The 14,745-nt window shown below is 40.6% G+C and overlaps 1 protein-coding gene across 9 annotated transcripts in view; it reads right to left on the bottom strand.

The window, feature by feature from the left end:
• ATXN1 (ataxin 1) overlaps positions 1-14,745 on the bottom strand; it is a 384,633-nt gene that overhangs the window by 245,452 nt on the left and 124,436 nt on the right. The gene's annotated exons all lie outside the window — the stretch shown is intronic.

Genomic DNA, 14,745 nt, shown 5'->3' with positions numbered 1-14,745 from the left:
CTCTGTGGATGCCAAGCCCTTTGGTTAGCACAGCTCTCCACTGGATGTAGATTCTCCACATGGCATGGCCCCCAGGCCCAGGGTAGCCCAGCCCTCACGTTCTTTCTCAGGCTGCACTCCGACTTTTCTGCCGTCGTTTTAAGTCCTTCAGTGCACCTTGTTTGCCTAGGCCTCACTGTTAAGACTTCCCGGATCACCCACCTTCTTCACCAAATGACTGTGGATCATTTTCTCCTCCAGCTCTCAGCTCAGTCCTGTACTCCTCCGCGGAGCCCTGCCTGACCTCTCTGGCCAGGTCACTACACCTCCTACTACATGCTTTTCTAGAATCATGTTCTGTGTTATACTGGTCATCTTTGTGATTTTATACTTTTGTTAGATTCACTGATTAATGCACATTTCCCCACTAGTAACTAAGCTCTTATAAGGCAGGATGTGTGTGCTCTTATTCACCCTTCAATCCTCAATATTCAACACGATGCTTGGCACATTATAGGCACTCAATAAAAAATCTTCTAAGTGAATAAATGGGAAAGGAAGGGAGGGAGGAAGACAAGGAGGGAGGAAGGGAGAGAAGAACAACACTCATCATAATTTGATAAGTGTTTGTTGAATTAATCTGCTCGTGGCTTTTTAACAGAGTATATGGTCTGCATTCCTTTGAACAGCATGCGAGGCTCCTTGTGACCTGACCCCAGCCAGCCAGGTCACACCTCCAGCTGCACTGGACACTTGGCGCCTCTGAATCACTGCAGCTCCCTGACCACCCTGCCTAGCTACCATTCACCTCCATGCCCTGGTCTATTCTGTGCCCTCTGCATGTCATCTCTTCAAACTCAAACCCATGTTCCAAGACTTGGAGTGAGGGCTGTTTTTCTGCAAACACCTCTCATCTCAAATACCTTCTTGGAAGCTGAGGTCCTCTTTTGCCATTTATGTACAACACTCTGAACTTATCCCTATAAAAGCAATTTTTATATTTTCTTGTACTTGTATCTTAAGCAAGTCCATCTCTCCCAATGCACTATACGTCCCTGAAAGGCAAAGGAAGGGTGTTGCCTCATCACACTATCCTCAGAGTTTAGGGCAGCAGCCTCAAACATAGAGTCAATGAATACGTGTTGAATGAACAAAAGAATATAATATAAAACATATATAATATATATGTTTCACATGTGCAAAGTTCCACAGTTGACTATTTAAAATATATTATATAGTACATTTTAATTATTATTGAATGTTATGAGGCAGAACATCATAAAGTCATCTGTGAAATGGGGGTCTGATGCCTACCTCACAGAGTCATTGGGAAAATTAAATGATACATAATGAAAATGTTTGCACAGAGCCCAATGTACTGGAAGCACCTACGAATATTAATTGTATAATTATTGTCATCATCAACATCATCGTTAGAGCAACCATGTTGCATTTATAATTCATGCTTCAAATTTAACAGCTCTATTTGACAACATTTTCCCTATTAAAATATTACTTGGCATTAGTATCTCTGTAAAGTCTTAAAATGGACAAAGAGGCACCCAGCAAACCAAGGATGAAGGCGAGTCTTATTCACTATAGCTGAAGGAGAAATTATTGTTTCAGTAATCTTCAATATATATGGTGAGGTACAAAGCATTAACAGAGAAAATGTATTTCTGTTTAAAAAATTATAAAATCTAACTGATAGAAACACCAAATATTATCATTCAAATACCATAAACATTTACTTATTACAAACTATTTCTTTTGTAAAAAAAAACCAAGATAGAGATACATATTCATTTCTTTTAATTACTGGACAGAGTAACATAATGTTATAAGTAATATGTATTTGTCTTATTAATATGCTATAAAGTGTTTGAATTAATAGCAAACACATTTCACACATAGTCTATTAGATGTTATTCTGATTTAGATTTGTTGCAATTTACTGAAATGGCCTTAGGCAAAGAGGGAGAAAAGAGCAAGACAGTTGTGCAACAATATTTTTTTGGAAAAAACAACATAAAAATGAATTGTTTGCAAATGCTACCAGTGCACAGATGAGCAGAATGAACTGGTAGAAATTTAGTCTACAAAGTGAACTTATAATTCAGTCCTATATTGCCCTTTTTTACATATTGGCTGGATTTAAATAATGACTATCAAAGTATTTCAAATACTGTGTGCTACTGAAATATAAGGCACTATCATCACTGCATTTTGACATTTCTATTTTCAATTCATCTTTACCTCTCTGATAAGTGATAAAACCCAAAGCAAGTCAGATTCCTAACTGGAGCTTAACCATGTTCTGAGAAGTACTAGAGTTATCGAGGGGAAATATTATAAAAATGCTAAATTCTTAACTTCTAATTGTTATAGAACTAGAATATTTCACTACTTTTAAACTGAATTATAATTCTATTCATTGGCCACAACCATTGACCAGCTTATTGCAAATATATTGTTCTCTGCAACATAATTAAGACGGAAAGGTAGGACAAATCTAGTCCCCAAAAGTCTTAATTTATTTAGATAATTTTACCTGAATTCACTAACAATCTCATTATCATGATATTTGTGTTTGTGTCATAAAATCTGGTGAAATCTTATAAATATAAGGCAAAATTCCTCTTTATTTATGCTGATCCCTGAATTTGGGATGCCCTTCCTTACTCACTCAAATGTTACTCTTCCTTTAAGATTCAGCTCAGCTCCCATTTCCTCTGCAGCATTCTCCCACATGTATTCTATTTGTCCTGCTGTGCAATGATCTGTTTCCCTCTGCAGACTGTGAAAGACCTTAAGGTCACTAACCAGGTCTCTGCCTTTTCCACAACAACCTACTCAGTTCTTTGCACATAAAATATTCTCAGCAAATATTGTTCCAATGTGTCAATGAATACACACACTCTGATGCTCTTAAAACTAGGGTGAAAATGTCACTCTTAAAAGTAAGGTGAAAATGCCAGTAATTATGAACTAAAGTTAAAGGTTAAAGTAAAAAAATATTTCCATTTTTAGTGAAATGAAACTCTTAGCATTTTCACTTCCAGATGCATCAGCATTACATAAAAGATGTTGAAACTATTTCAGAAAATAGACATGCTGTACGCTTTCCTGTCAGAGAATTAGTCTGAGAAATACCAGCTACACAGGGCCTCTGGGTGTTCTCATGACAAACACTGAATTAGGTATCGATTTCACACACTCATTTCATGGAAATCTAGACCAGGACTCGACCTCCACAACACCAGCACGTCACACATTACTCTGTTCAGCTGCTTAAGAATAAGCTGATGGTTCCCGGGAGAGGTGCGCCCTCCCCTCCCAGTACTGGCTGGCACTTCAGCGACAATGAATCTCAGCGGCAGAGAACTTCAGCACTCAGAGAAACACACACCAGTGCCGGATTACATTTTCCACTTTTATTGTAATTCTTATTCCCACATGGACCGACTTCTCGCATATCTGCTTTTCATTTTTCAAAACCAAACCTTTGAGCTTGTGACAACTTGCCTGGCTGAGTAACATACTACATCATCATACACATGCCAAATCCTACCCCACTCAAAAGGCCAGAAAAGAACAGCGGGCAGAAAAAGAACAAGTCTCTCATCGTAACCTATCCAAGGTGATTGTCCACATTCGAAACTGTCATGGGTGGGACAATAAATATGGATTTTCCAAGAGGTCACCAAGCCTTACTTCATGGTTCTCTCTTCTCCATGCCTCATTATTTTCTAGGTACTCACAGGATTAGGAATACAGAGGGCTTCTGTCTTCTGTCTCATCCCACACTGCAGTTTTCAGCCTCACCCTAGGTCCTCAGCCACGCAAAGGACCCCAGGGATTTCCCAGTCAGCCCGCACCTTCCAACCATCTATGTGATGTCAAGATATTGGGACAATGAAAAGGGACTATGACATGAAATAGGTAGAATGTGGGAGCAACAGGGGAAAATTCTGGCTTATATTATCACCTTAAAATGTCTGTGTTTTTTACCCTCACCCAAGTATATGTTAATTGATTTGAGAGAGAAACATCAATGTGAGAAAGAAACATGGAATCGGCTGCCACCCATATTCGCCCCGACTAGGGATCAGGCATGTGTCCTGATCGGGAATTGAACCCGCAACCATTTTGATGCATGGGATCATGCTCCAACCAACTGAACAACCCAACCAGGGCTAAATATATTTGTTTTTTTAAATGTAATTTACAACATGATGACTATAGTGAACACTGCTGTATGGAAAGAGTGTCAATCCTAAGAGTTCTCACCCCAAGAAAAAAATACTTTTTTCTTTCTTTTTTCTTTTTTGTATCTATATGAGATGATGGATCTTAAGTGAACTTATTGTGATAATCATTTAATCACATATGATGTCAAGTCATTATGCTGTACACCCTAAACTTGCTGTATGTTTGATATACAGTGCTACATGGCACTTATATCTCAGTAAAACTGAAAAGTTTTTAAATCCAAAAAAGTGTATTTGTATTATGCAAAATTTGAAACCTACAAAAGAATGCATCCTATATATACAATCTATGAAGCATAACAATAAAATAAACACCTACAAACCTACCATCTTATTAAAGATATTACTGGTACTGATGTACCTACCCATGTGCTACTTCCCTAACTCTCCCCCTGCTCTTCTCCAGTGTTAACCACAATCTTAAATTCTGTATGTGTTATTCTCTAAAATATGTAATATAATTATGCTTGATTTTGACTTGATAAATAATTCTATCATACTCCATGTTGTCCACCATGGGTGGGTTCCCCCCAACACACACAAAATTCTGTTTCTAAGATTTAACTATGTTGCCCTGGCTGGTGTGGCTCAGTAGACTGAGAGACAGACTGCAAACCAAAAGGTCACCAGTTAGATTCCCAGTCAGGGCACTTGCCTGGGTTGTGGGCCCGGTCCCCAGTTAGGGACATGGATTAGGAATACAGAGGGCTTCTGTGTCCTCTATCTCATTCCACATTGGCAACCGATCAATGTATCTCTCACACACTGATGTTTCTCTCCCTCCTTTTCCACTCCCTCTAAAAATAAATAAAATCTTTTACAAAGAGATTTAACTATGTTGTTTCAAGTAGTGATAATTCATTTTTCACTGCTGTATAATATTCCCTTGTGTGATTTCCACCCCCTAATATTCTTCTACTGATGGATTTAATTTTTTTACCTTCTAGTATTATTTTTCTTATTAGAAACAAAGTTGTTTTCCTTAGAAATAATACAGATAAGCCAAGTTTCTCTGGGGTGCTTGGCTGGGTCACAGGATACATGAACATTCACTCTTACATAAAAATGCCAAATTATTTTCCAAAATGGCTATGCAAGCTAAACTCCTACCAACAGTCCACCCAATCATTTTTAACTATTAAATCATTTTAAAATCAAGAAAGAAATATAACTGACCTAAAGGTGGTGTTTTTATTGTATAGGATCAAATTATGAATATCCATGAAGAAATAAGTGTCTTATACCTCTCTCACACATTGGTGAGTTTATCTTTGTTCTTACTAAACAAATGAAAGCTACTTCCTAAGATACGCTCTTTTCCACCTTCAAATGTGGCATTAACTAATAACTTAGATTGGATTGAGGATAAATAATTTGAAGTATCCACATGGCTTCATTTCCTAATCACTCCATTCTTAAGCAAGGTGGCTCTCCAAAGTACCAAAAAATGTTCTGAAACACATTAGGCCTCATGGACCAAAGCTGCCTACTTAAAACAGGAAGTCATGCATAAATTTAAAATACACAAAACTATTGCAAATCAAGAGAATTCTTTCTTTCTTTCAACAACAGAAACAGAAAAACAGATAACTGCAATAGAGAAAAGCCTTATTAGCTTTTATTTTAGAATAGCAAGATATAGAAACCTTTGTAATGAGGTATTGACAGGCTTAGGCCTAGAGGAAAAGGCTGCTTCTTCCTTCTCCAAAAGACTAAGATCAGAGCTTGAGACTATTTCACTTCAATCCTGGCTCAAAATTTGAGCTCAAAATCAGCCAGTTCTCCGTCTTTTCTCCACATATATCTAACGGTCTGGGTGTAGAGTTAGCAAAGAAAAAGCATGGGAAGGGGCAAAGACCCCCACAGCAGACACTAAGGTATACACACGTATTCCTTCTTTAACTGATACGGACTGAGACTAGGAAAACAGTTTGTGAACACAGTCAGTTTGGGCCAATACTGCTAACAGTCTCGACTTTCTTACCCAGAGACATTTATCAGTAGTAATAGCTGCCAAATGAATTTCAAATTATCCTGACCATCTTTTCACATTCTTCCTCCATTCTGGTCTCTTTCTTACTTGTGAACCCCAGCAAGTAAGCTCTTTATCTGAAAGGCAGGCAATGAGGGGAGAAGGAAGACTCAGAGGCCTTCCCCTATAATGACTGTCTCTGAAAACCGGATGGGATTCAAAAGTAAAACAAACGAATATATGCTATAGTGCCTTTTAAGTACCTATCTGGGAATTTTTTGGTGTCTATCATGAGGTTTAATGCTCCTCATTAGATTCTCACACTGTTTTAATTAAGCAGAGCTAAGGTGCTTTATTTTAATCACACTGGTGGTAACTTCTCTTTTCAATCCAGTAAACTGGAACCTAGCCAGGCAACGTGAAGAAAGCAAGCCTTTCCTTGCTGGTGAAGAAAGCTCTCCCAATCCTGTTTATTTTCTAAGAGTGTGATAAACAAAGAACCCCTATTTTGATACTTAGTATCTAGCACTGGGTGCCCAAAAATATGATGGGGGGAAAAAGTATGTCTGTAGCCTCAGATGAAGCTCCAGATTATACAACGGCATTTAAGATCAACAAAATTATTCAATCATCTCATTTTAAAGGGTCCCTTTGTAGCACTGATATGTAAAGATCATGTTAAAATATAGCCACACTCCATGACCACAAAAAAAACTTTCATTTAAAATGCCTTTATATTCTAATGTTATATTAACGTGTGTCTGGCTTTTTACTCAGCCACTAGATTATCTTTTCAGAATCCTGTACTTCATTGTGAGTGTTTCATGAAGGACTAATTAGCCTTCCTCCTATCCTTCTAAACTCCTATGGGAAATGAGGTCAGAACCTAATTCCATGCCCAAAGCACCAGGTGGAGGTTGCATAAAATACTACAGTGACACAAAGGCGAGCTCTTTCCCAAAGCAAAACATGTTTGAAGATGAATCTTCAGTCACTCTGTCATGCACAGAGTACAAAAACGCTAAACATTTATTATAAGATCTGCAAAGGAGCGGTTCCAACAAGCTGGACCACCCACCCACACATTCATCTCAGATCCTACTCTTCTGCCTCCACTGCCACGCTGCCCGCCTTCCCGCTCCTTGATTGGCTGCCCCCCAGCCTATGGCCACACCTCCAGGGCACAGAGCGGAGGAGGAACTGCTGGCTGTAGCTGTGACCCGCACCCCCCACCCCCTCTATCTGCACCCCAGCAGCCACAGGGGAGTGCCACCACTGTGGGACGTAAGCCCGCAGTGGCTCCCTGGCAGCCTGCCAGTGGCTGAGATCCTACTCCTTTCTCCAAGAGGCACGGTGAGCAAATTAGAAGTTATAAACACCTCCGGTGGAAGGAGGAAAATTCCTTTGGGTTTTGTAAGGGAACTTCGTCAGCGCCACAGTCTCCAAGGTAATAAGACTGATGTGCTCACCCACATCCCTCAGCCCTGCCGGGCATGTGTGGACCGCACCTTTGCTGGTCACAATTACGGCAGCGGTGCACGAAGATTTTCTTTGAGATGACTGTCTTTCACGTTTGAGGACATTGCTGGCCCCCTGAAAAAAGTAGCATAAAACTACTTTCAATTAAAGGAAAACATATTCCTAAATGTAGCGATGCCAAATCCACTGTAAGGGAGAAGGCTGGAAGTAAAATACCTGGGCTTCTAACACAAGTTAAAGTTTTATTAGGAAACCAGGAAAGGACATATCTCTTAGTCAGGGACGGCAAAGAAAACACTCTGCTGAAAATAGAAGCCAGCAGGCTAAGATTAAGTAAAAGAAAGGAAGTCAGTTAAGAAGGATATTTTTTAGCATTTAGGCAGCCCCTCACACCTTTAAAGAGCCCGTTTCCAACATGCTATGGTTTTAAGATTACCTGTCCTCTAGCAATTCACTGATACCTGAAACTACATAATTAGGCTTACCTTTGGCTTAAAGATGCTCTCTTTCTCTTTAAATATCAAAATAATTGTGTTACCTTGGAAGTGGTATATCCAGATACCAAAAGGAAAAAAGGGAAGGAGGGACACACACACACACACACACACACACACACAGAACAGGTTTTGAATCTAAGCTGAATTAAATCATAGCACCATCCAGCTCTATAACTTTGGGGAGGTTATTGTCTTGACTCTTAAGTTCATCAGCAGTGAAATGAGACAAACACCTGCCTCAGAAGGTTGGTACAAAACTGAAGTTCAATTACGTATACATAAAACTATGTGGGGCCCAGACCACAAAGTAGATATTTGGACACTAGTTTTTCTCTCCTTTTCACAGAGCAGGTCATGACAAGGGAACGAGTGAGGACAACAATGAGAATGCCAGCTCCCTGATGTGAACACAGTGAGGTCAGCAGAGATGGGGATGGGGTGGTAGCAGAGAAGGGCACCTGGGGCCTGGTGACAGAATCTGTTTCACAAATGTGGTGAGGTCATCTCTGCTCCAAGGTACATGGTTGCTGCAGGTTGAAATTTATTTGTAAAGTTGACTGGCTGGCAAGACTGCAACCTTAGAAACTGGCCATCACCAAAAAGCCAGGCTTCCCTCCTCCCAAGGCTCTCCCTGGCTTGGTGTTGACCTGGGGAGGTGACGTGTTGGGATGCATCTGAACAGCTGTACTATAGAGTCACCTGCAAGGGAGTAGAAGCTGTACCCAAGTGGCAGGCAGGCAAGCCAGCAGAAGAAACTAAGCTCAGCTTCTAACTAACTGAAGCCCAGTGATGCCAGTCAGAGTCCAGTGACCTCATAGTTCAGGTGGGTAGAGTTGGAGACCTTCCTACTGACTTACCAAGGACCGCCCCACACCAAAGTGTGTAGCCAGATAGTTTTCTTTTCATTGCATCAGTACCTCCACACTTAGGGATCATCCCTTATCTCACCCTGGAAAGCCAGTCATCACCACCTTCCAAAGCATGCGCCAAGCAATCTCACCAACCGCTCAGCTGAGTGGACCAAGCAGAAAGGGCTAAAAATGGTAGAAGGCGAGGGGCTCCAAAGCAGGCTGGTGCAGAAATATATTTTTAGGCCAACAAGACTTAAAATCCAAAAGGCCACTATATAGGAGATAAACCCTCCAAATGTTTCCTTCTATAATTGCTGCCCATAAATACAAGCTTAACCTGAACGAAAGGAAGGAGAGAGGTATTTTTAATAATAAGCAGTAACAGCCAACGCAAGTAACAGTGACAGTATTTAGACACATTAATAGGTCAAGACATCAGCCCTTCTGTTCCCCCCAAAAGCCTGCTTGGAGCACCAGCGATGTGCGGGATGCATTCTGGAGATCACTAGCCCAAGTGTGTTTACTGCAGCAGTGCTACTGGAGTGTGATGTAAGCATTTTCTCCTTGTGAAAGTTTCAAATGCAAAACTGGGAAACAATAATATACATGCATGGAAATCTCTAGGAAGTTCATTGTGGGTTTTCTCTTATGCCGTTGCAGTGAATTATTGGCCATGATTTTCTAACTGACAACCAAGATTAATAATTTTGCCTTCCTTCTTTCTAAGTGTTATCTGTAATACATTTTGAAATTCCAGTTGACCTTTCCCTAGCCCCCTGGTATACTTTTGAGTCGTCCCCTCCTTTCTTCCTACGGTGAGCTGTGTGCACAAAGAATACGGCACATTTTTAGTATTAGTCTGAGCAAAACCACGATGAAGGATAAATAAAAGTATCATACCATGTTTCTTCCCAAAGCCAAATGGGCTGATTTTAGAGTATATACATCACTGAATATATGCCAGCAGTACAGATAATTAGAAGCTGACTATATAGTAATATTAAACAGCAGGCACAAGTTTTTGAAAATTTCTCCCTGGTATTAGCTACGCAGAAACACCAACTGAATGTTCAATGTTAATCAAACTCATCTCTTCTTAGGAGCAGTGTATAATAAATGGGTCACCTAAAAGGAATGCTCTGAATAGAATGCTCCACTATTGTCTGATTATTCTAAATTTAAAACTCCAACAAAGGAAAGGATTATTCTTCTTGAGGTTCAAAATTCACAAGGATTTGGTAATGAAATTCCTTTAGGAGAGTAAATTGAAAAATTGCTATCTACAAGCTGCCAGTGTTTTATGTTTGTATAGTGTTTTTACATCAAAGTCACCATTCATTCAACAACAAATGTCTGAATAAATGAATGAAAGAAAAGGCCTCAAAATACTTTACAAGTTTAATCATCTATAAGTTGTAACTCGGGCAGCAACCTTAATCATACACAGGCTGAGCTGAGCTAAATGTCAGCTCTCATCAAACAGGCCAAAGTCAGACCTGGAAATTGAAGTCATGTCCTTTAATTTTTAGAAAATGACCCAGCTGTTAGGGCCTGTTGCTTAGCTGCCTTGCTGCCTTGTTGCAGACTCTCAATACAATTTGGAATGCATGTTATCTAGGCCAGGTGAGGTAAGATTAAGGAAGCATAACAATGCCAGGTTTGTTCCTGCCATTATACAGGTAGTCCAAAAAAAAAAAAAAAAGAATAAAAGAAAAAAGAAAACCCCCATCAAAATGCAAAAACTGAAAATAAAATTACTGATATTAATATTAACGTCTTCTCTCTAATGAGGCATAGAGAACAAATTACTCACTGCTAGAATTGACATTATACCGAGAGCAAGAAAAAAATGCGTCTGCGGGATACTGGATGAGAGGTGGAACCCAAGGCTCCCCAGGGGGCTTCAAATTTATTCTTCCAGGAACACTGCTAACACCCATCTTTTTCCATTCTGACCTCCTAACAGGGTGCAATCCAAGAACTTCCAGACACTGAAAATGTTTCCATAACACAGAGGAGAAATACAACCCAGAAGATACTCTGCAAACGGAATCTATTTTACAAGTAGAAAATTCTCATGCATTTCAGAGTCAGTGTTCTCAGAACATAAATCTTTAAGTTTGCAAAATCCGTGTCAAGGGAATTAAGGGAATTAATATCACCCCACACTAAGCTGTCCTTTGTGAGCTAAGCATAAGCAAAAGCACCTTCCCCAACATCTATTTGATTCAAGAGGAAGGTGAAACAGAGCGGTGCTGACCCAAATTGTCACACAGATAAAGTCTATGTACAGAATCCTCCCCCTTCTGGCCCCTAAGGTGCCTCCCCTCAAGGCTGCAGCAGTTTCTGCTCTGTAATTGTTTTCCATCCCACCCTGTCAACAGCAGTGAAACAGTATGTTGTTTTGATATGAATACATTTTGGTCTTTGTTTTGCCCCCTAAGCAATATTTGTCCTTTAAATCTTTTCATTTTTAAATTGAGGAATCAAAAGTTTTACTTGCCTTTAAATTCCAGTATCAGCCAGCAGCTAACACTCTGAATTTGGAGATAGGGTAAGGTAACTCCCCTTAATTTGAAAAGCTTCTTTTGCTTTACCTTAAGGCCTGCCATAAAGATACATACACTGAAATCAAAAGCTGGGTTCATCCTCCTCTGTGACCGTGGGCAAACTCTGAGCCTTAGTTATGCATTTGTAAAGTAGGAATTATTATAATATAATGTAACATAACACAATAATTATGAGATAATGAATATAAAGTTGCTGACACACTGCTGTCTTAAAGACTGCACTACCCTCAGAAAGAACACCGTGGCTCTGGAGTAGGTAAAGTGCAGCCCAGGTTGACCCAGCCAGATAGGCTGAAGTTGCCTAGAATCACTGGGAACTGGAAGAGCCTGATTCTCTTCATCAGTTTCTCAGAGCTTGTGGCCTCCACCCATGGCACCAGGCGCCCCCTAAAGGTAGATCTGAGCTTAGTCCTTCCCCTAACCAGTTACCTTTCTCCTTTTCCTTGACACTTTTACTGCCTGAGAGCATCTAAGCCCTGCCCATGCCTCTCCTCCACTAATGCCCAATTACCATGCAGCACCGTATCAATTATGTAAGTTACATTTTATGACAACAGTAAATTCTGTTTTATATGTTCAGGCTTCCTATTTTGTGATGCATATGATTGCAGAATTTCAGAGCCAGAATGGACCTTAGGGAGATCGTTTACTCTAACTCTTTCATTTCACAGATGTGCTAAGAGGCTTAAAGAGGGTATGGCTTTCCCAAGGCCACAAGAGAACTAGTTTAGAGCACAGCTGGGAATATAACCGGCTCAGGTGCCTGTACTGCTCCGGGGCTTCCTTAAAATGCTGTGTACTTAGGCAAGGCTGCAGGGACGCAATCCCTTCTCCCTCACGCTGAAACACCATTTGCTCGCCATCCAGAATTATTGAAGGAGCAGAGAAACAGGTATGATGTTGGGGGAAATGGTAAGCTCACAGATAGAGATGCTGAAGCTCTAGGTTAAGCGACTTTCAGATGATACGATCTTTAGAAAAATGTACAGACTCCCTGGAAAATCAATAGGAGAGTCAATGTGGTAGAGTAAAAAGAATTTAGTTATTGAGTCAGAGACCCAAAAGTGACCCTCAAAGCTTCTAGGACAAGTTACAGAAACTTTCTAAGTCTATATTCCCTTTACCATAAAATACACCTAATGATGATACTAATGCAAAGAGTTGTGGGAATAGATGAAATTATACATTAGTAACACACAGCAGAGCACATATACTTAATCACTAGTCAATATTCAGTCAGTATTTCTTTACTACAGAATCCCTGCATAGTGCCACTAAGAAAACCCCACTTTAACACATATGTGGTGGGTACCTGAATGGTAAAGGTGTTTCCAAGGCCTGGTATATGTTATTGCATGGGTAACCTTTGGAAAGCATGTTCCAAAGTGTCAGTATTATATTCAGGTATAATTTCAAAATACAGTGTCAGTGTCTATAATGGGAAATCTAAGGAAGAGTTGCAAGAGCCAAGTCTGTTTCCACCTGATATTTCAAACACATGAAAACATACCCATCTGCTTCAGGCAACCATGATTTGTCGTTAGGTAACGGCTCTTGCTTTACACCAAAATGTGTGCATAGAAAACAAAGATGCTATAGGTCAAGGATGTATATCATTCCCCCTTGATCCTTGATGATGGTTTCTTGCTTATTTTTCACATCCAAAATACATACCTAGGAAATAGATCACAGGCCCTAATGCAGTCAACCACCGGAATGCAGCTCACAGCATGTCCTTCCGGGTATCCGTGAGTCAGTTAGCAACGCCCAAGGCTGCAGAAGAGGAGGCCGCCCAGTCTGTGGACACATCCCCCTCAGCCTGCGGTGAGCCTGTCTGTCTTCTTATCACCTCTCGTCCCCTTGTACACTTTTATCAGTACTGTGAGATTAAAGTCTCAAAAGGAAAGAAGTCAGGAGTTAGCATCTTACACTATCTGCAAGGTGCACAGTTCTGTGTCGGTAGGAGCCACTGACTCTGAGCCTGTGCATTAGTCCAGTCTCAGCCTGAGTGTTAGTCCGGGTCTGTCCCACACGGCCCCAGCTAGCGTGCTGCCTTCCTCCTAGCACTGTCTGTGACCTGAACGTCTCAGCAGGCAACACACACACAGATACACACTTCAAGGTCCCTTTTTTTTTTTCTGAGTCACTTTGGTTGACAATAATTGAAGCTGGACTGGTAAAAGGGGACGAAATGCTCATCAGTAAATCAAGCCCCTGGCCCACTCTCTACCTGTGTGCGCTTCACTTCTATTTTGTTGCTTCTGACTACTCTGTGTTCAAATGTGGAGAGGACTGGGGCTTTCTTTCACTCTTATTTAGATTTGTGACACTATTGTTCTTTGTTTCCTTAAAATAAGGGGGCATGCTTGCTCTCCCTAGTCAGAGAGGGCCTTAAAGGATCACAGGAGTTTCTGGGGTGAAGCAATCAGCCACTAGGCTGAAAAGCCAGAACCCAGCTGCCGACGCCACTGGGAAAAGTGCAAAGGGTGAAACGGGCACCACTTTGGATCATAAACATTGTCACAGGCACAGGGACTGGCTGCTATGTGAATGTTCTCCTGTACCTAATTGGACCATGCAGCATGAGCCTCCTGGGGACCCTTACAGAGATACAGGTGTAGCTTACTATATACAGGGGCTGTGTGTCTGACAATTTACGTGTAAGCCTAACTTCTATAAATTATTTTGTGTTCTGAGTGTCCTAGGGGAGTTCATTATTTCAGAGCACTTCATAAATGTTTTGTAAAATTCACAGTCATTTCTGTTTGTTTTGGAAATTTAGGTCTTTGAACATCAGATTTTCTTCAAGAAGGCTCTCTCCACCCCTTCTCTCTCTGCCTTGAGAGCATACATATCATCAGCACCAAAAGAATGTAATAAAGGGAAAATACAGATCGGTGCTGGAAGACAGAGATGAGCATCAGACACGTGCAACCATCATTAACATGTTTTTGCTAGATAAACAGTAGGACACATAAAAGGCTGACCCAGAGATGTCACTGGTAATTCTCCTTCTTGAAAACGTGGTGCAGCATTATAAGAAAACAAGAAGAGATTCTGACAAATCTAGTAAGAAATAGCCCTACTGGAGGAGTAAATAGCCTTTTACTGGAGGAGTAAAAGCTG

Source organism: Phyllostomus discolor, chromosome 5, assembly GCF_004126475.2.
Source record: "Phyllostomus discolor isolate MPI-MPIP mPhyDis1 chromosome 5, mPhyDis1.pri.v3, whole genome shotgun sequence".
Lineage (NCBI taxonomy): Eukaryota > Metazoa > Chordata > Mammalia > Chiroptera > Phyllostomidae > Phyllostomus > Phyllostomus discolor.
This window is presented reverse-complemented; position numbering and strand designations above follow the sequence as displayed.